The sequence below is a fragment of the Arvicola amphibius genome, chromosome 5, assembly GCF_903992535.2.
Source record: "Arvicola amphibius chromosome 5, mArvAmp1.2, whole genome shotgun sequence".
Lineage (NCBI taxonomy): Eukaryota > Metazoa > Chordata > Mammalia > Rodentia > Cricetidae > Arvicola > Arvicola amphibius.
The window spans coordinates 42,243,093-42,266,326 of NC_052051.1; positions in this window are offsets into that span (position 1 = coordinate 42,243,093).

Here is a 23,234-nt window from a genome sequence, read left to right on the forward strand (position 1 = left end):
GACAGACAGACAGACAGATGATAGAATCACTGAAAGGTGAGGGAGAGGCAAGCAGTATATGAACACTGGGGCCTGGAAGACAGGTTTTAGGTAGTTTCTTTTTGCTTCATATGTCCCATACAAGATGATGAAGTGGTAATACACACACACACACACACACACACACACATGTATGTACACACACACACATGTATGCACACACACACACACATACACACACACACTCAATTTTTATCTAAACATCCCCAGAAATGAATCCAAAGTGGACCATAGATTTATTTTTCTTTTCTATTTTATTTTTATATGTTTTAATTAAATTACATTAACCCCCCTTCCCTTCATCACTCTAGCCCCACCTAAATTTTCCTCTCTCTTCAACTGTTGCTGTATCCTCTCTCTCTCTCTCTCTCTCTCTCTCTCTCTCTCTCTCTCTCTCTCCCCTCTCTCTCCTTTCCTCTGTTTTATTTTTCAAGACAGGGTTTCTCTGTGGAACAGCTCTGGCTGTCCTAGAACTCACTCTGTAGACCAGGCTGGCCTCAGACTCACAGAGATCCGCCTGCCTCTGCCTCCCAGGTGCTGGGATTAAAGGCGGGGGCTACCCCTGCCTGACTCTTACACTCTTTTATCAGTAGCTAATTTTATTGATTAATATTGTTACGTAAGTATAACTGGACAGCATGACTTCCTTTAAGCTACCTACATTTTCCTAGAAGTTGTATATCGGTCAGCAATGGACAGCGAGAGAGAGCTCCCCTTGTCCCGTCAACTCACCCGCATCTCTTGTCGACTGCTCTTTTGATCTTGGTTATTCTGACTGGGATTAAATCTCAAAGTTGTGTGAATTGGTATTCCTCTAATTGATGAAGAGTTTTTGAGGTCTCTCTTAGCCATTTTTATTTCTTCTATTAAGAACTAAGTTGAGGTCCTAAGCCCATCTTTTATATTGAGTCACCTGTTTCCTTGACTGCTTTTGAGTTCTCTGTATATTCTGGCTATTAGTCTTCCATACGATATATGGGTAGCAGCCGTTCTCTCCCGTTGTGTGGGTTTCTTCTTCATTTGGTCGATTGTTTCCATAGCTGTGCAGAAGTTTTTTAGTTTCCTGCATTCCCACTCGCAGATTGTTGGCGCTAATGCTTGGACAAAGAGTCTTATTCAAAAAGTCTTTCCTATACCTAAAATAGGATATTGCCTATGTTCTAGCAATTTTGACACCTTTACCTATCTTGAGTACTAGAGTAATACCAGCTTTATAGAATGAGTTTGGGGGGGTGGTCTTTCTATTTCTTTTTTTTCATAATTTGAAGTATTGGTTGTAGTTATTTGAAAGTCTGGTCAAATTCTGCTGTGTATCCATCTACGCCTGGATTATTTTTTTAGTTGAAAGATTTTTTTTTTTTTTACTGTGTCAATCTCTTCTCTTATGGGTCTTGTTAGGTTGTTGATATCTTCTTAATTTAACTGTGGTAGTTTGGGTAAATGAAGAAATTCATTTGAATGAAACCTAGTTGCTTGCGTATAAAGGTTAACAACTGAACTGTCACTTACCCCAGTTAGAAAAGGGACAATCAGTTTTCTCCAATGAGTGACACTGAGCATGTCAACTACTTCAGGGCAGGCCTCATATTCAGGAGTAATTGACCAACAACATATAGTTGGACTCCATGGGATTTCTCTGTGCTTTTATTTGGTTACAAGTTGGGCTTTTTGTTTGTTTTCATTTCTTTCTTTCTTTTCTTGGTGTGACTTTCTTGTTTCTAAGTTTTGGAAAGTTTTGCTGTTTATAGGATTTTTGCTTCTTGTTAAAGAAAGAACTTAAAGTTGGGTGGGTAGGGATGGGGAGAAGATCTGGAGGGACTTGAGGGAGAGGAAGAATATGATCAAAGTATATTTGAATTTGAAAATTATTTTAAATAATAAAAATATAATAAATTAATTTAAAAATAAATTCATTCATTTCTTTTTGATTTTCTAGCTTGATTGGGTATAGCATTTTAAATTGTACTCCCTTAAATGTTTCTTTCGTATCTTTTATAATGTCTTTTTTCTGTATTGTTCATTCCTGATTCTGCTAATTTGGGTCATCTCTTTCTTCTTTTTCTCAGTTGTGCCAGAAGCCTGTTAGTGTTATTTATCTTCCAAAATAAATCTCTTAGATTCATGGATTTTATTTTGTGTGTACGGGTGTTTTGCCTGCATGTATGTCTGTGTACCATTTGTGTGCCTGGTGCTTTTAGAAGCCAGATGGCCCCAGAGCTCTGTGGGATTAAAATTGCAGATGGTCATGTGCTACCATGTGAGTGCTAGGAAATGAACCCAGGACTTCAGGACTTCGGGAAGAGCAGCCTGTGCTCTTAACAACTAAACCATCTCTCCTATCCCTCATTTATTCTTTGTATTGTATTCTTTATTTTTTGTTTCAGTAATTTATGTTTTGATGTTGTTTATCAAAGAGTTTCACAATAGCCCAGAATGGAGTATAACAAAAGTTTATGTATTTGGGAATAAACTCACGGTGAGGGTAGCACTCCACAATCCTCTGCGTATGCTGGGACCCCAAAGTAAACAGAAAGTGCATTGTAAGCAACTTCCAAAACTCGCTGCCTGGACAGTCACCCAAAGTTCTTCTGTAACACTGGAGCACCCATCTTCAGCCTACAGGCCCATAGTATGTGACAGACTTTTCCATGAAGCAGGAAATTTGAAAGACTGTTTCGCCTCTATTGGCAGTTTGTCCTGCATAATGTCTGGCAGTTTCTTTTGTGAAGCATGAACCCTGAAGGACGATTCTATCTTTTGGAAAGTTTAGCAGTCACTTTTCTGTGGGTCCTGCATGTCCAGTTCATGTAGCATACTGTCAAGCAATCCAGGCAAGAACACTTTCTTGCTCAAATAGCTAGCTTTGTCACATTGAGAGCAAGTTCCATAACAAGTTTCTTCAATGCCCATCAATCTCTCTGAAGTAATTGGTGTTGCCAGAAGCAGACATGTCTCACTGTTGAAAAAAAAATCTAAGATTTTAAAACATTTTGAATGTCATATTCTGTAGGTCTTTTAAAGGTTTGATGAATACCTATCCATCTGAAATATATCTTTGTACATCTAGAAAAACATAACTAACATGACTACAAGTTTGACTGTTATAGATGACGATCTGCTAATCTATAATTTTAATTAGACATTACATTTTAAAATGAGCTGCACAAACACAGTACCTTAAACAAAAGCAGAAAAACAAAATTGACCTTAAATTTGTAGCAATAGACCAAAATCCACATCAGTGTAAAGTATTCATCTCTATATCATATCCCCCTTTAATTGAAAACAAACATTTTTAAACAATCATTTTGGGAATTTGGGTGTTGTTTTTTTCCCAAATTGCTTTCTGCAGTTTGTTGGGTGAAGTATTTTTAAGGTTGATGAAAACTTTTGGGGGGGCGGTCTTGTTCCATAAAACCACATTAGCCTAGAAGGAATTTACAGCTTTTCATCTTCTATGGAAACAAAAGCAGAACCTCTTTTCCAAAGCAACATATCCTTAGACCCAAATTTTGAAGTCAAGATACCTATAATTTAGTTTATCTTCGGAGCCCCTGGAATCAAATGTCTCTCTGAGGTCAAAAGTTTCAAAGAAAACACAATAATATGCATAATCCAGACTCTTTGTGTATGTTCTCTCTTTACATGGCATTTTTTACTTTATTGCTTTTTAGTATTTATTGCATTGTCTTTACTCCTTTAATCTATGTCTGTACATACTATGTCTATACTCTTTTTCCTCTCTCTCCCGAGCCTACATACATTCCTTAATTACACTGTGAGCCATTCAAAGGTTCATTTTTCTCTGAATCTGTCTTTATTGTGCATCTATAATCATTTTCTTACCAGGAGCAACTTTTTTCTTTTTTAAAGTATGAAGTGAGCATAGCTAGGACAAACTCTGTGGCCCTACCTGTTAAATGTACCCCATCCAACATGGCAGAAGTATGTTCACTGCTTCTGCTAGCCATGCTACTGCCCCAGTTCCAGGGATGCAGCAGGTCTATGTCACCATTAAACAACTAGTAGCATGCTTCTCACAAATCCAATTTAAGTGCAGAACCTCCCAAAAGAGAATGGTTCAAAGCTGTCTCTTAAAGAAGTCATATGGTTTTTGCTGCTAATGCTGAGTCAGGAAGCCTTCTTGTAAAGGATTAGCACCTCTGTTCACCTCCAGCAAAGAGAGCTTATCTGAAAAAGCCAAGAAACTGCACTTGGCTCCTGTTTTCATGGGTCTAGAAGCCCTCCTTTGTTTAAAGCTTTTTTTATGTCTTACATGGATCCATGCTCCACATTTGGACACCATTATGTAAAGAGAGACTGCTCGTTCATTTCCTAGTCACCCAGGCCTGAGTAATCATGCAAAAACTATATTAATTACAACACTGTTTGGCCAATACCTTAGGCATATTTATACCTATCTCTTATATCTTAAATTAACCCATTTCTATTCATCTGTGTATTGCCATGAGGCTGTGGCTTACCAGAAAGTTTCTGAAGGCATCTTTATCCTTTTGCAGCTACATGATGTCCCTTTGAGTCTGCCTAATCTCTGTTCAGATTTCCTGCCTGGCTTTACTCCGCTAAACCATTGGCCAAAACAGCTTTATTTATCAGCCAATAAAAGAAACATATATACAAAAGGGCATCCCACACAATTTTGATATTTATTATTCCTTGCATGGCATGTACTAAGTTGGGTTTGTTTTGTTTTATTGACAAATTCTTGCATTATATCATAAAGTCATTATTTTGTGTTCTTTTTGATATTTTACCATAGGTATACCTGAACTGCTTATAATATGTCCCAGAAGTTTTATTGTATTCTGTTTTTATTTTTATTTAGTTCGAGGAATATTTTGATTTCCTTTTTTAACTATTCACTATTCAAAAATGAGTTGTTCAGCCGGGCGGTGGTGGCGCACGCCTTTAATCCCAGCACTCGGGAGGCAGAGGCAGGCGGATCTCTGTGAGTTCGAGACCAGCCTGGTCTACAAGAGCTAGTTCCAGGACAGGCTCCAAAGCCACAGAGAAACCCTGTCTCGAAAAAAATGAGTTGTTCAATCTCCATGAGTTTATATACTTACTAGAGTTTTGTTTGCTGTTGATTTTAGTTTTATTGTACAATGGTTAGATAGGGTATATGGAATATTACAATTTTCAGTATGGTTAAGGTTGTTTTGTAGCCCTCCATGTGGTCTGTTTTAGACATGTTTCCATGTGCTAATGAGTAAAATATATATTCTTTGGCATGGGTGGGAGATTCAGTAGTTACTGATATAAGATGTCATTTAATTCTGAGTCATCTCTCTATTTTTTTGTTCAGATGACCTATCTATTAGAGGAAATGAGGTGTTGAAACTACCTACTATTATTTGATTTTTGTTAATCTGTGTCTTTAGTTCCATTAGTATACGTTTAATGAAATTAGGTACACCAGAGTTTGGGGCATAAATATTCAGTAGTGTAATATTTTTTGTGTTAATTGATCCCTTGATTAGAATGAAGTGCACTTCTTTGTCTTATCTGATTACCTTTAGTTTTAAGTCTATTTTATTAAATATCAGGATAACAACACCTGCTAGCTTCCTGATCTCATTTTCTTAGAATTCATTCTTATCAGCCTTTCACTTTAACAGATGCCTATCTTTAAAGATAAGATGATTTTCTTGTAGACAAAAGATAGATGGATTTTGTTTCTTAATCCATTAAACCAGTCTATGTCTTTTGATTGGAGAGTTGAGGTTATTGCATTTTTAGTGATTATTGAAAAGTATGTGCTGATTGCTGCCATTTATTTTTTGCTGGTTTGTGTCCTTAATTGTGTTTTATATTTTATTAAATTGTATCTTGTATGTTTTCTTTCTAGAGTTCCTTAGCTGTTCTTATTCTTCTGTTGGCATACAAAAGAGTTCAATAATAGCCTAGAATGGAGTATAACAAATGTTTATTTATTTGGGGATAAACTCTCAAAAAGGGTAGTGACCCACAGTCCTCTACATGAGCTGGAAACTGAAACTGAATTCAGTAACCAAGAGACCCACCCACACTTTACTTCTGCATTTGTAGGGCACGAAAGCATGCTCAAACCAGACCAGTATCTTAAAAGGCTATTGGCTGAAGGAGTTCCCATAGCACCTCACCCTTTGTCTAGATAAGAGAGTTCTAAACCTAATACAAAACTATAAGAACAAATATCAAGTATTGTCCAGGGAAAAGAAGAAGCAAAAACATACATAAAAATTAGAATCACAACCAGCATAAACAACAACAAACAAGAAACATGCTAAATGTTTCAATGATGTGGGTTTACTCTCTGTATATTGCACATATGTTTTATCACATATGTTGGTCATTAAAGAAGCTGCTTCCAGTTTATGGTAGGGCAGAATATAGCCAGGCTGGAAGAGATATACAGAGAGAGTAGACAGAGTCAGGGAGAAGCCACCTAGCTGCTGAAGGTGAAAGATGCCTACTGGTAGGCCACAGCCTTGTGGTGACACATAGATTGATAGAAATGGGTTAATTTAAGATGTAAGAGCTAGCAAGAAATATGCCTAAGCTATTGACCAAACAGTGTTTCTGTGTGATTATTCAAATCTGGGTGGCCGAGAAACCAAAGTGCAGTCCCCGTCTATATTCTTCTCTTTTCCAAAATTCTGTTTGAGTTTTTTTGTTGTTGCTGCTATTGCTGATATGAATTTTTTAGACTGCTTATATCATTTGATTTCTCCTACAACTATAGCAATTTTATTGAGCACAGTAGTCTATGTTGGCAGCTGTGATCTTTTAGAACTTAGAGTACATTGCATCAGGCTCTCTGGCCTATGGATCATATATTAAAATGTAAATTAGCAAATCGTTTAGAAGAAAACAGGCAAAAATCTTCAAAGCTATAGCTTAATGAAGAGGTGTTAATTATAATAGCAATCCACAGAAGAAAAATCAAGTGTTTGTGTTATGAGCTATAATATATAATATTTACAAACAAAATACCTAACAGACTCATGACTAAAACATACAAAGAACTCTTAGAACTCGAAGTTAAAAAGAAAGTAAGCAATATAATTTTTAATATGGACAAAATCCAGAGACATGTTTCATGGAAGAGAAAAAAAGAAGCAACAAATAAACACTGGGCATTAGGAACTTACCTAACTACACCTGCCTAGAGGGGTCATAGGTGCTAGAGGAGATCTTATTACTGCCATTTTCCTAAATCAACATAATTCCAAGTTGTATTCTAAATATTTATCCTAGAGCCATAGTTAAGTTTATATTACATCCCTCAACTAAGAAACTTCTTTATACAGCAGACAGAGAATACTACAAAAACCCCAACTGGTAAAAATTCAGAGAATAACCAACAGTGGAATTCCTATCCCCAACTGGCACATTTATGATGCAACCATACACCTAAGACTCAGGGAACATGGTGGAAGAGGAAATAGGGAGACATGAGAGGAATTAGAGTATGGAGAGGAAGGAATAGAAATGGAGTAAATACTATACTCATAAATGAAATTATAAAAGCAATTTTTAATTCTCATTTCTAAAGATTAGAACACACTTTGAGTGCAGCTAAAATTTGAAGAAATAGTATAAGGAAACAGAGAATTATAATACAGCTGTTCTGGAGAAGAGTGTGATCCTTTCATAAGAAAACCAAAAAGTGATCATACCATGTGATCCAGCATTTATTCGAGAAAATAAAATGTACATTCATACCAAATTCCAATGCCTCCTAGCAACAGAAAGCTGTATTTTTATAACAGTCTTATTCAAAATCATCCAATTGGAATTACTCAGATGTATGGTCAAACCATAGCACACTTATATAATGGAACCCTGCTTAGTAACCAGCTGCTGCTACATTCAGGGATCTCTTCCAAGGAAGCAGGTAGAGTGGAAAAAGGCAGTATGAAAAGCTTGGGCACTCTTTGATCTCATTCATATAATATTTACTAAATGATGAAAATAAAATATAAATAAAAAGCAGATTCATGGTGTGAGAGGTCCTTCTGTTTATGTGTTGCTTTTATTGGTTAATGAATAAAGGAACTGACTTGGTCTATAGTATAGGGAGGAGGAAGGCAGAGTTAGAGAAAAGTCATGGAGCAACCGGAGATAGACGCTGGGAACTTTGCCTGGTAAGCCACAGCCATGTGGCGATATACAGACTAATAGAAATGAGTTAAATTAATATGAGTTAGCCAATAAGAAGCTAGACCTAATGGGCCAAGCAGTGATTTAATTAATACAGTTTCTCTGTGATTATTTTGGCTCTAAGCTAGCCAAGTGGCCAGGAACCCATAAGCGGCCTCCTCCAACAGATTCATGGGTGGAGAGGGTTAGAATCTTGGCACTTGTCTTAGTTAGGGTTTCTATTGTTGTGAAGAGACACCATAATCACAGCAACTCTTGCAAAGGAAAACATTTAATTGACTTGCTTACAGTTCGGAGATTCAGTCCATTATCATCGTGGTAGGACGTGGCCGCAGGAAAGCAGATGTGGTGCTGGAGAGGTAGCTCAGAGTCCCACATCTTGCCAGCAACAGTATGTAGTATCTTGGGCATATATGAGACCTCAAAGCCCATCTTCACAGACACACTTCCTCCAATAAGGTCATACCTGCCATTAGTGCCACACCCTTTGAGGGCCATTTTCTTTCAAACCACCATCGTACAGCATCTAGAGGAAGTCACATAAATACACTAATGCCGCATTCCAGGGTTTTGTGAGGAAGCCTTGGAAACAGACACGCAAATCTCTAATTATAGTATGTCCACATTCTTTTTGTTTGTTTGTTTTGAGATAAGATTTCTCTGTATAGCCTTGGCTACCTGGAATTTTTTCTGTAGACCAGGCTGCTTCTTGAGTATTAGGATCACAGGCCTGCACCACTACTGCCTAGTGTATGTCCACACTATCTTTTCTGAGTTTCACCTGGAAAAAAGCCAATGCTTCTACATAGTATCTATCCAGCTCCCTTACAACTTTTCAGAGATATGGCTCTGCTTGAAAGATTTTTTTTTTCTCCCCGGTTATTAACAATTTTTTCTTAGCATATGTTCAAGCATATGTTCATGAGTTAGTATCACATATTAAACATGCACACATAAACACATGTATATATATATACAGACATACATACACATATATAGATACATATATGCATACACATACACATATATCCACTCACATACACATGAACACCCACATACATACATGAACATCCAGACTTATACACACAAAAATACACACAAACATACACATATATACATACATTCATATACAAATGCATATATACATATATATATATATACACACACAGTACACCTATACAAATCATACACTTACAACATGATATATTTAAGTATACACATCCACATATATAACACAAACATACATAAACTTCTTTCAGCCCCACAAAGCCCTGACAGTACTGGCTTGTCACTTTGCTCCACTTTGCAGACAAACATCCTCAGTGGACTGTTTCTGCTCCATTCCCTGCTCAACTGACCCACCTACCATGGGTGTCCCTGATGACGCATATCAGTCATGTGACTGAGCATCCCAAGGATGATGTATGCTTTCCTCTCCTGTGCCTGTAGAGATGTGTTCTCCTTGCTCAGAGGGTAGCCTTGTGGTTCTCAGGATAGTCCGTGCTCTGCCTAGACTCGCCTTCTTTCCTTTATGTCTTTCCTTTTCAGTCCTTTAGGCTTCTTCGTTTTGGCTTCTGTTTTCTTTCTTGGCTTCCAGATGTCAATGCTTCTAAGACTAAGCTTCGTTTCCTTTCTTCTGTCCTGTTTGTTTTGCCTGGCCTTCCGCACTCTTCATATGCTGGTGAGGGCCGAGTTTCTGTTCCTAATCTAGAGTTCTCTGAGTTCGAGTCTCGTCGCCACTGGTCACTGACAGTCTTCTAGGAAGCCCTTCTTATCTCATTTTTGTCACACCCAGACTTGTAGTGGTTTGGATAAGAATGTCCCCAGTGTATACAATATTCTGTGTGTGTGTGTGTGTGTGTGTGTGTGTGTGTGTATCTGCAGGCCAGAAGAGGGCACTAGACCCCATTACAGATGGTTGTGAGCCACCATGTGGTTGCTGGGAATTGAACTCAGGACCTTTGGAAGAGCAGGCAATGCTCTTAACCTCTGAGCCATCTCTGCCTGGAGAGGGAGGGAGGGGAGGTATGGGTGGAGGGGAGGGGAGGGAAGGGGGAGAAGGAGGGGAGGAGATAAAAATTTTTAAATATAAAAAAATAAACCATATATGGTACTTATCAAAAAAAAATGTCCCCGGTGGTTCTGGTGTGTAAACGCTAGGTCCCCAGAAGTTTGGGTGGCCTTACTGGAGGAAGTGCCTCACTTTGAGATTACAAATCCTTGCCCACTTCCAGTTAGCTTTTCCTGCTTTGTGCTTTTGGTTCAGGAAGTGAGCTTTCAGTGTTCTGCTCCTGCTGCTTGCGGCTGCTCCTCCCTGCTGCAGCTGACTCTTTGCTGGTTTGTTTGTTTTTCCAGATGAGGTTTCTCGGTGTAGCCCTGGCTGTCCTGGAACTCACTCTGTAGACCAGGCTAGCCTCAAACTCAGAGATCCGCCTGCCCCTTCCCCTGAGTACTGGGATTAAAGGCAAGGCGTGCACCACCGCCACCTGGGTCACAATGGACTCAACCTCTGAAACCATACGTCCAAGTCGCTTCTTCCCACAAGTTGTTTTTGATCTTGGAGGTTTAGCACAGCCACAGAAGTGTAACTGATTTAAGACTGAACTCAGAAATCTGGTACTCCTACATACCCCTCTCCCAAACAAACTAGACACTCATTTGCTCAAATTAAAGCAATCTTAAGCATTGAATGTTACTTCTTCCTTCTCCTCCAACACTTAACACATCAGCCCTTAATGTCAAATACACTTATAAAACAGATCAGGACTCTGTTGCTCTGCATCTACCTTACCTCAAATGCCATGACCAGCTTATTCCTTCATCGCCTATAGAATGGTAACTCAACAAGTGAAACAATTAACACAAATTTATTGCCTTGTCTTTTACCTGGGGCAGAAGTCCAGGTCCAGGACCTGCTCACTGGTCTGGGCCTCAACAGGGTGTTTACTGGGACTGTGGCTTCACCTGAGGACCATAAACCACTATCCTCATTTGAACTTATTGATTGTCCTCAGTGTTTACTTTCTCATGGGTCGAAGTGTCTGCTTTGTTGTCAGCCACTGACCTGGGATGGCTTGGAGCAATCAGAGGACCCCCTACATTTCCTAGTCACAGAAGTCCCTATTGTCAGACTGCTGTTTGGCTTTTCTCAGTTAGCTGGCGTGCTCTTCTCTTGCCTTCTACAAACGGTTCAGCTGCCTGGGTCATTCTACTCAGGATAATCTCCTCTCGATCAACTCAAACAACAGGTTTTCTTTCATCATACTTACAGGCCGACTGCCCTCGCATGGAAGGGCAGGACCTCAGTCGGATCTCTTGGTGGGCATCTTAGAATCGCTCCATGCACAGCCTCTCCGCTGTTCATTTTCCTTTTCCTTCTCCCACCCATTCCTCATGTAACACTTGGGCACCATAAAAAGAGAAACCCGCCAGGCGGTGGTGGCGCACACCTTTAATCCCAGCACTCGGGAGACAGAGGCAGGCAGATATCTGTGAGTTTGAGGCCACTCTGGTCTACAAGAGCTAGTTCCCAGGACAGGCTTCAAAGCTGTAAAGCTATAGAGAAACCCTGTCTCAAAAAACCAAAAAAAGTAACCCATTCGAATGTGTCCAATTTCATCTGCCCTCCTTTTTAGAAATTTACATAATTTTCAGTCAGATTTAGATCAACAAAGGGATACAATATGGCTTCTGCTTACCTCCCAACCTTACCTCACATCCTCTTTTGACTAAGATGTTTCTCTTACAACCATTCCCATCTTCATTACAGGCACTAAAGTACAGAACTCGGGGGAGCACACTGGACCTGTTTTTAAGTTGGTTTTAGAAAGGTAGTTTAATGATTGAATATTTATAGTGAATGAATATGAGAATAATCTTACTTCTAGAGGTAAGTTAGCAGCCAGGCAGTGGCGGTGCACGTCTTTAATCCCAGCACTCAGGAGGCAGAGGCAGGCGGATCACTGAAGTTTGAGGCCAGCCTGGTCTACAGAGTGAGTTGCAGGACAGCCAATGCTACCCAGAGAAACCATGTCTCAAAAAACAAACAAACAAACAAACAAAGAACAGAGTTGGGGTTGTTGAGGGTGAGAAGAATGGGCTGTGATAGATAAAGGCTCCCAAATGACAGCCGCTCAGGACTTGTTCCCTGGCTCTGCTGGCTTCTGCTGCACCATTGCTTCTGCCTTTTGCATGTTCCTGGAACCCTGGCTTTTCCGAGCGCCTGTACTAGGGCAGAGAGCAGCTGAGTTAGAATTCCTCAAGGATCATCTGCTATACCTCACAGAGAATTATGGTTTGCAAAAGAATAAGGACCGTAGCTGTTAGTTCTAACAACTGTGGTGTTTAAGTGGAGATTCTATTTTTTTCAGACTCCAGCAGGATCAAACACTTCCTCAGCACAGCAAGGCTTGGATCTCAGTCCCTTGCAGAATGAATTTGGTGTCCTGTCCATTTTGTAAAGGTAGTGAGTGCGCACAGTTTTGTGAAATGTGCACACGTGTCTGGATGGTTTGTATTTGAATGGGGCTTACTACCTCTCCTCCCCTTTCCCTTTAGCCTGGGCTGGATTTTGTAATTTGCTCCAAATGAATGAAGTAAAGTGGAAACCACACAGGTAACATTCAATTTTTCTTTCTCTTTGTCTTATCAGGCTGTGACGATACTTAAGCAGCCATGTGTGGATCCAAGGAGGACAGAGCAGAGGTGAGTGAGCCCTCCTGAGAGAGGGTCTCTCAGTTGCAAACAAGCTTTCCAATGACTTTAGCGCTGGCCAACATCTTGACTGCAGTGTCCTGAAAGACAGAGGCAATACCACCTGGCTTCGTCATTCCTGAATTCCCAGCCCACAGAAACTATGCAAAATGCTAAACCTTTGCTATTTTAAGGCACCGTTTGCAGTAATTTGTTTCATAGTAATAGTTGCCTGATGCAAAGTCTAATTATTCCTTCAGTGTTTCCCTTTGTGCTGACTGACTTTTGTCAACTTGACACAAAACTAGACATACTAGGGAAGAGGGACTTTCAACTGAAGAACTGCCTCCATCAGATCGTCCACAGGAGTCTGTGGAGCCTTGTCTTTATTAATGACTGACATGGGAGAGCTCAATCCACCGTGTTATCACCTGTGGACTGGTGGTTCTGATTATCCAAGAAAGTAGGCTGATCAAGCAAGCCTTTGCGGGCAAACCAGGAAGCAGCATTCCTCTGAGGTCTCTGTTTCAGTTCCTTCTTCCAGGTTCCTACCTTGACCTCCAACTTTCAGATGGACGTTGAACGGAAACTGAAATAAGCCCTTTCTTCCCCAAGTTGCTTTTGGTCATGGTCTCTTTCACAGCAGTAGAAACTTAAATAATACAATCTTCACGTTTATAAAAAACCTACATTTGTATTGTATAGTGGGGCATTACTATCACTATCTAACGCTCTCAGTTGTTATAAAAATCTATGGAGTAGGAAGGGCTGTTTTAAAGGGGGAAGAGATGGAGATTCTGATAGGTATAACTGTCTTCTGAGGGGCACACTTTTAGCTATAAGAGGCACACCTTTAGCTATCTGCAAAGCCACAGGAACCATACAGACTCCAAGAACTGAAGCACAGCCTCTGTTGACAGCTCCCTTACTATGGTTGTGCATAACGCTACACAATGGTCCACTCCAGATTCACCTTTTCCCTATGGCCCAAGAAATTCCATCACCCTGGAAGTAAATTTGAGTAATGTGGATCCACTTTAATGTATTGTTTTAAACTGGAGTTATCCAATAGAAATGCAAATTCTAGCAACGTGAACATTTAAAATTTTTTCTGCTATATTAAAAATAATGAAATAAAATGGGAAATAATTTTCATTCAAACTTAATGTATATATATTATAGCAGAAACAGCATCTTATTATTCATAAGATATTTTCTTTTCTGTCTTTTTAGTTTTTATTTTTTACTTGCCATGAAATCAAGGACATATTCAGAGCTATAGCACACTGCCATTCCAATTAGCACATTACCGAACTCTCATTGACTCAATGGGCAGTGTCAGCTTTATTGAACTGTGTGTTTCTACTTATATCTTGTGTAAAATCAAGCACTTTGTTTCAACGAAAGTGGTTAGGGCCACACTTCACAACTGATTTGGGTATGCTGGGGAACACTGGACCCAGGGAACTGTCTCTAATCTTCTTTTCTTCTACACAATGCCTTCTCCTGGAGAACAAAACCAGAAGGGCTAAAGACAATGGGGAGAGGGTCCTGTATGCAGAGTCCTAGGACGCTCTGTGTGTCCTCCTAAGCATTAATAAAAACAGGCATGAAAACCTCATGAGGACCTATCAGGACTGCTTCTGCAAACTCCTGCAGTCACTAATTACCAATTTTAAAAAGTACACTTGCTAAGCTGATTTAAAAAGCAGCAACAACTGACTATTCAATAAATTTCTAAACATCAGTTCACTGCCTTTATTATACAGCTGTCAAAATTATGAAAGCAGAGCCGTTAGATGAATCCAGTTTCTAATTAACTCACTGTAGTCTTTCCCATAAGAGTCATCTATCATAAAGTAAGAACAATTCATAGCTGTAGAGCATGCTAATCATTGGTAACTTCACTTCATACTGTTATGTTAGTGAGAAAATGTGTGTGTGTGTGTGTGTGTGTGTGTGTGTGTGCAGGAGTGCCTGTTTTCATCCTTGTGACTACACATGTCTTTCCTCCATTACTCAGAATTCCTACAATACTCTCTGAAAAGCAAGAGGTTAAGATCAGACTCATAACACAAACACGAGAAGGATTAACCCATTTAGCAATGTTACAACAAAGACCAGAGGAGGTAAGTGACAGTGTTTACTGCTCAGTGCAAGATAAGAGAAACCTTTAAGATAAAGCAGGCTGGCTAACAGGCAACTTTAGGGAGCCGGGGAATGTCAGCTGCTGCAGCCGTGTGGGCAGAAGTGGAAAGAAACAGGTCACAGCCCTGCTTCTGTGTTTTGCAATTTAATGAAGCATCAGAGCATCGTCCCTTTCAAAGGGAAACTGTGTATTCTCCCTGGTGAGTGTGTAAATTCCTGAAAAGTAAAGAACAGTCTCAGCCTTTTAAGTTCACATTAAATTATCAGTGAGTCAGAAGAAAAATGTTACCGTCAAAATTAAAGTCAAATGAATCACTGCCCCTGGCTATGAAGCTGAAGCACTCTGACCTGTGCACACTCACTCCGACATGTGCACCCTCATTCTCTGGGCACACTCACTCTGCTTTGTGCACACTCTTCATGACACTCACACTCCTACATTTGCTCTTTTCTGTGCAGTCTCAGTTTTCTCTGCACATTCATTCTTCTGTGCACACATTCTGGTCTGTGCAGAAACGCTGGTCTGTGCACGCTCTGATTTGTGCACAGTCTCCATCTGCTGTGCACACAAACTCACGCTGGTCTGTGCACACACTTATTCCATGAAGTTCAGTGCTGTCAAGGCACCCCCCGGGAGCAGCTCTTCTCCCCAGCCTTGCTGAGGTCCTTTGGCATAGAGGACAGGAAAGTAATTTCTCCTTCGCCATGAGCATTTTCGGGAGGGAAATCAGTGGAACTATTTCTCCCCCACAAACTCTGTCCCATAAAGAAAAAGCATGATAGGATCTTGTTCATTGCTCAAGAGGGCATTTTGGAGGAGACTTTCAGCAGTTTCCTGTGTCTTCAACACACCCTTAGTCTGTGATGATGTCCAAGATTTCTCTCCCTGTATTCCAGTAGGTTGATTTCTCTAGCCTCTTATCTCCACATAAGGCCCTGGCATGGGGAATGGGGAAGGAGAAAGAGGAAGGGAGAGTAGGAGAGTGGAGAATGTGAGATGCTGAAACAGAAGATGCAAGTGGAAAATTCACAATACAGTCTTTCCTAGGAATCTGGTAAGAGATGGGGACATGATTCCAGAGAATAACTTCTATACCAGCCAAATAGATATACCGCATGCATGGGACACCTTGTCTGTCTGTTGTGCAGGTTTCCAGAGCACTGTATCAGCCCATAGATGCCATCAAGAAAGGTTTTAATTTTGTCACCACTGGAATTAAGATACCACCTGTCATTTGTCTAGGAACTTTATATAATAACTGGACTAACCTTCAACCCCTGCTCTGCAGAGTGCCTTCGTTCATTTTCCAGGGTTAATGGCAGTGTTACACTTGCAGTGTCTGATCCTTGATAGCCCTGGATATGGGAACCCTCTGGATGTACACACCTTCTGCCCCACTCTGAGAAGAGACCCAAATGTGTTGTCAGATCGTTCAGCAATACCTGCTAGGCTTCGTCATGCCACACCCTTAAAGAGTACCTGTGTGAACTTGCAAGTGTACCGAAGATTGGGTAGTACAAAGATGACCCTTCCATCATCCTGACTTCAGCCTGACTGTATCTTGTCAAAGTGATTGTGAAACACAAAGGGTACACCAGAGAGAGAGAGAGAGAGAGAGAGACAGAGAGACAAAGAGAGACAGAGAGAGACAGAGAGACAGAGAGAGACAGAGAGAGACAGAGAGAGACAGAGACAGAGACAGAGAGAGACAGAGGGAGAGACAGAGACAGAGAGAGACAGAGAGAGAGACAGAGAGAGACAGAGACAGAGAGAGAGAGACAGAGAGAGAGAGAGTTGGAATTCACTCGTTATCTAAAAGGACAGCCAACTAATAACATATTTTTGCAAAATGTAATGCCTGAAGCTTGTGTATCAGTCAAAAATGTATTTTCCTTTTGGGTAGCTGTTTCTGGCTAAAGAAGTCTAGACATCTTACCCCCTCCACCCCACCCCAGTCCTTTCTCTCTCTTTCTTCAAGCAAGTCCTAGTTAAGACTAACGAAAAATCAAACGTAGAACCAGCTGTGACTAACCCTAAAGCGTCTGTGGGGGAAAAAGAGAAGCTGGGAGAAGTGGCTAGGAGACAGAGTCATATCAGTGGATGCATTCATGAGGCAAACAAGGCTGGGTAACCAACCAAACAAGCAGTAAACCGAAATCTATGATCTAATTGATGATAAACACAATACGATTTGGTGCAAGGGTTTTCTTACATACATATATTCTCCATCCAAGAATCTTCACTTCAATGTAATCCAAATGAGGAGATTTCAGCACCATCATTAGGGTGATTGGGGAAAAGTCACAATAATGAAGCTACATCCATGTTTTCACGGTGCTGACCTGCAGGGTAAACCTTCATGTTAACTTATTCTCTGGACAATTCTTTGTATTACTATAACTCAGTCATGCCAGACATGTTTGTGTCTTAAATGTCCCTGCGTTTCATCACAGTTATCTTTTTATTGAGAACTAGTCTTTATCAGAAATTTAACAAAGAGGAAACTCTTTAACTTCTGAGAGCTTCTCTACACAGAATGAAAGGATGCCACCAGCATCACCAAGGTGGTCTTACTCCGCAAAGCCATTTAGAACGATTCCACTCTGGAAATTTGCAATGATCATGAATATGTAAATATGCGTATATTATATTTGAAGTATATATGCATATATATTTATATTTATACCACAAAAGTTGCTAAGTTTATACAGCCCTTCCCTTTTTTTACTGTCCAGCCTGACTGAACATGATGGAATTAGGAAATCTTGGACGTTGGGAGTTTTCACCTAAGACTGTTATTTCTATTTATTGCTCCCCTATGGATTGCTGGGTTTTTTTGTTGTTGTTGTTGTTGGTTTTTTTTGTTTTTTTTTTTTTTTGCTGCCCAGTTCATCCCAGGCCTTTGGTGCTTAAACCTCATTACTTTTCATACTGACGTGTGCCTTAGAGAACTGCAGGCTTATTGGAGAAACCAAGCGATCGAATACTTTTTAAGTCCAATGGTGAGGTTTCTCTGTCAGAGGCTAGTTTGTCAAAAGTACGGGCCAGATGGGCTTTAAATGATTCTAATTTCTAAGGCAGTTTGCGATGAACCAATCTCATGTCCTCCTTCCTTGATCCTCCTGCCAGGAAATCCTGCCTGTAAACGAATCAGGAAAGTGGTTAAAGTTTTCCACGGATTTGACTGCATTCCAGCCCAGGGAACCCCACAAAGAGAGGAGCCAGAGCAGCAGCGGCATGTCAGAGGGTAGAGGAGGAAGAAAGATCTCAGCGTGGAGCCTGTCAGCTGCCAACTGTGTACGCATGCGCATGCGAGTGAACTTGTGAACACAAGTCCAACTTGGCCGGTCTACAAAGATCCCGATTTTACAACATGCTCCTGGAGCATGTTACAGAAATCAGAAAATGACTTTGATTTCAAATTAGGCTTTCACGAAGGTTTTAGAAAATATGTTCAATACTATCTACCAGAAGAAAACCTGGGGTAGCTTTCTGGAGACAGTGCACTCCACACCCGGGCCCTGTGCTTCTGAGTACTGCCTCGGAAAGGAATCTTTCCTTTGCTTTGAAACAATCGGAGCTTGGAGCTGTAGCTCGGGTTTATTAGTGATTTAAAACACACCCTTGGAAACCAAGTTAGCTTCCAGGTGGGAAGTGAGTTCCAGCAACCGGGAACAACAGTCAGGAAAGCTCGCGGACAGACAATCCTGTGGAGCCTGACTTCAAACAACTCTTCTGGGTTAGGAAGATGGCTCAGTCAGTAGAGCGCTCTCTGCACAAATATAAGCAGCTGCATTCAGATCTTCAGCCCCCCATTAAAAACTAGCTGGCCATGGTGGGCTACATGTGTCTGTAGCCCCAGGGCTCGGGGTGCATGGGGGGGGGGGGGCGGAGGCAAGAGGATCCCTGGGGCTCGCTGGCAGACAGCCTAGCTAAACCGATGCGAGCCAGGTTCAGCGAGAGGTCTTGTCTCAAAACCCAAAGCCCAGGGCTATTGAGAGGAACACTGGATGCTAACCTCTGGCCTTCACCTAGATGTGCACACATGTGCGTGTGCACCTGCAAACACCCAAGCACCACACACACACACACACACACTGCTCTTCTACCAGTCAGCCATCTATCCAACAAAAGGCAAGGGGATCTTCGTAAGCAACACGCACCTTCTACATAAAGACGGAGATAAAAGGGTTCAGCCGCCCAAATTTGGCGTCTCTAGAAATGCCGTTTGAATCGCTAAATTTTGTCTGCTCGGTTGTCTAGCAACCAAGTGCAGAAGAGAAACTCCACCCAAACACAGTGAGGCAACGCATTGGGTTCATGGGGCTGGGTGCACACGTGTGCTGTGTGTAGTATCATCAGTGTCGGGAGACAGAAACTTGCCTGCGTCCAAAGCAGAGAAAGTCCTGAGTGTAGATGGCAGGAGAGGATGTGAGGAGCGAGGCAAAAGCAACAAGAAAATGTGCAATGCGGAGTGAGGATATAGTTTCCACACACTGGGCTAAAGCAAGGGTTACACTCTTAAGCAATAAAAACAAACCATTAAGCGAGGCCCAGCACCGTCAGGAAGTGTAAAACAGTTCTTGAAGCTTTGCAGTCGCTCTACAAACGCTTTTCATAAACTCTGTTTCCTGATCTTCATTAAACGTTAACATCAAGTTGCCACGGGGCAATTAGCTTGCCTCCTGAAATCAATAAAAAATCAACAATTTGGAAATAGTTGTACAGTAAAATAGTTCAATAATTATTCTCTCATAGTGTTGTGGCCAAGCAGTTCCAGGGTAAATTCGGTCCAGATGAGCTCCTGAGCCTTATGAGGGAAGCTGTGACCAGACCGGAGCTTTGCTGGGAGACCTCCTCATCAGAATGGACTGCGGCAGTAATGGACTCCCGGCAAAGCCCTGGCGTGGGGCCCAGCACACAGGCAAACATGAGCTTTTAAGTGCTGTTAAAGTCAGCATCTGCTGTAGCACCTCAGAGGGACTCAATTCAAGGTTTAGAGACCTAAACACAAAGATAAACCCATCAGGGCAAAATTAGCTCCTCTACTCTTTAGCGTTCAGACTCCAGACAGGAGCAAATTAAAATGTCTCTCAGAGACATGCATGCATGTGGGGGGGATGTGCATGTGTATGTGCATGTGTGCATGTGTGTGTGTGTGTGTGTGTTACACCACTAAAGATTGGTTGAGATTGAGAATTTATTCATTCCATCTTTTGTTCCTTCAACAAACACTCAAATCTGAAGTGTTTGTTAATGTCTTCTGAGCTGAGTAAGGAGATTCACAAATTACCCTCCGTGCCCAGAGGGCATTGTGCTAAGAAAAGGTGAGGATGCCAAGCAAAGACAGGAAGCCTTTTCCATGCTGACCCTCTGTAGAGGGAAACAATATTCCTTTTGTTTTTTCTCTAGCTTACACCATTCGCGTAAGCCCTTTATTCCAACCCAAGTGCAGCCTAGAAAATTCCAACTTCCATTAGATCAAACCTCAAAAACCAGCTTTGGAGTCTTACTCCACCCTCTAGACTCAGTGAAGTTATACGGGGTACTGTCTTGTAACTTAGAAAAAGAAAAAAATCAAGCATCATTTTGTATAAACAAATGCTTCAACGGCATGACATCTACCCGCTGCCTTCAAAGGGAAACCTTTAACTCGGATGCTTGGCACTAAGATCACACAGGATCAGCTCGGTGCACTGTCTTAAGTGTTAAAAGTTCCTTAAAGTGCATTTTTAAGGGCTTGTACCTGCTCACTCTCCATATAGATGTACTGACACGTATTTGACTAAACTGACTACAGCATGCCCAAGCAAGCAGGCGGAGCAGATTTTACAAGATAAGCAACCAAGTGTTTTCATGTCGAAGAGGAGCTAGAACACAAGTTTGCCAGTCATCTTCTAGTGGAAAAGAATGTCTTCGGAAAAACATGCAGGGCACTATGTTAGATGCCACTGCAACACAGCTTTGCATTCTGTTTCTTTCCATTTGCCCGCACAGCTTTTGATCGAAGGGGATACACTTGATGCAGCTTCTGTACTTCCGACCAAAAGAACAGAATCTTGCCACTCAAACTGTAGTCCTCTGGCACGTGATGCCGGCGTTTCACCTGGGACTTCATTAGGAATTCAGGACCTCGGGCCCCACCCGGACCACTGTTGCAGGATTCGTAAAGTAGCGTGACTCCATGAAGGCTGTATCCACATCAAGGTTTTATTTCCCTCAAGGCATTCCTGAGGATTGAGGTACACGTTAAAGCCGAACCAGTTTTATTTAGAATGTAGGCACTGCATGAAAGTCAGGTAAAGGTTCACTTTGAAGTCTGTAGAGCAGGGAACTGGTCAGAAAACTCTGCCCTAGAGAATATCATAGGCTGTAATTTCTGCCAGCTATGTGAAGGAAAGGAGAGATGCAATTTACCTGAGTCGAGCAGATGTTTGGGCCTCCCCCTAATCTCACCCTACCTGCCCTTTCCCGTGCAAGACATGAAACAGAACCTGTATATTCTGATTTCCTCACGTTGCCAATTTACACCCACCGCCTTTTTTTTTTTTTTTAATACTTTGAGCATTCTTCACTGCAAAGCTCTGTTCCTTTGGTCTTTCAGTCGAAGGGGGGAAAGCGTGAGGGGTATGGCGTATTAGTACCCAATGAATCAGTATCTCAACAGCCAGCCAGCTGAATAGACAGACATTAGCTAAGTGACTGGATGCAGTTTTGATTGTACAGATGGATTTCCATCCTAAAAAACTAGAGGGAAAACCACTCAAATTGTGGAAGAATGATACAGCTCCATCTCTTGCAAAACCTCTACACCTTAATGGAAGCCCAAAATGTCGCCATTCACATACATAATTTTCATATGTGTATGCATAAATTAGAACATATACACACTGTATACATAGATATGTATATACATACACATCACGGACCTGTTGTTCCTCAAGTAGTTTGGGCCAAGAAAATCAGAACCAGTGAAGCAGAAAGCATGCCAAGAATGGCCCTGACAGAAGATGGAATCCTTGTCGGATATTCCCACTTCTATCTCGAGAACTTGGAGAAACGTGGGAAAACATGGGTCATTCCTTTTAAGACGTTAAGACTGTGGTTTGTTACTAGTACCCATGGCAAGACACAGCAAAGAATGAGTAAAGGGCGAGGAGGACTTCGCTATCCGTAGTTGGCTCTAATGGTTTCTACCTGTGCAAAAGGAACAGCAAAAAGGGATAAGGAAGAACGCTTTAAAAAGATAACCTGGATATTCATTTAAAATAAGATCTCTGAAACTTCAAAGCCTCTAGAGGTAAGCATGCTCAAGGTCATCCCATGTTAATACTGAAGAAGAATTTAATTCAAACAGCCCTTCTCATTGTGAGCACACTGCTTTCTGATTCTCTTTCAAGACAGGGGTTGAAAAAGGGGGTAGGAACTAGGCTTCAGCCATGAGGGACTACAGGACCACCCACATTCTGGAAACTGACCTGAAACACCGCCTTAACCTGGCCTTGTGGACTCCCTGGTCTGCAAACATAGCCACAAGCCCTGCCTAGGTTTCACTTCCAATCTGAGAGTGGAAGCTCCGCCACTGCTGCCGGTTCACTCTCCCGGGCTGCATTTGACTTCACTCCCTTTGGGCAGCTGGCCAATTGGCAGATGTCTTCACAGAAGCTGATCCCAGACACTCTCTCCTTCTAATTTGTTGGCATTGTGGCCTCCGTTGCATGGGATGGCATCTCTGGAACTTTACCTTGAGCTCGTTCTACAAGCTTTGCCTTGTTCTAGCCTTGGCTTTCCCTCATTTTCGTTCCCGCTCCTAAATACTATCTTATGGGTAAGTCCTTCGGTGCAAATGGGGTTTGTTTGGAATTCTCCAACTGTTTAAGTCACCCCCTTCCTGCCAGCGTTTTATCGGTCACTTCAGCAATGAAAATGGAAACACAGGTAGACCCTGGGAACACTTAAAAATGCACTATTTGCTCTCATTGGGTTAGATTTTATAGGATGAAATGTCAGAGGTTTGATATTTATTATCAGAAACAGGTTTAACATTTGGAGAGATGTGTCCAAATACACATCCCTGGAAAGAAAAGTAAGCCGACAGGTCAGAGAACAGGGTGTAAGCAGAAAACAAGGTGCTCAATGTGGCTCAGTGTTGGGCAAATGTAGAAAATTGGGTGCTTTGGAGAATAAA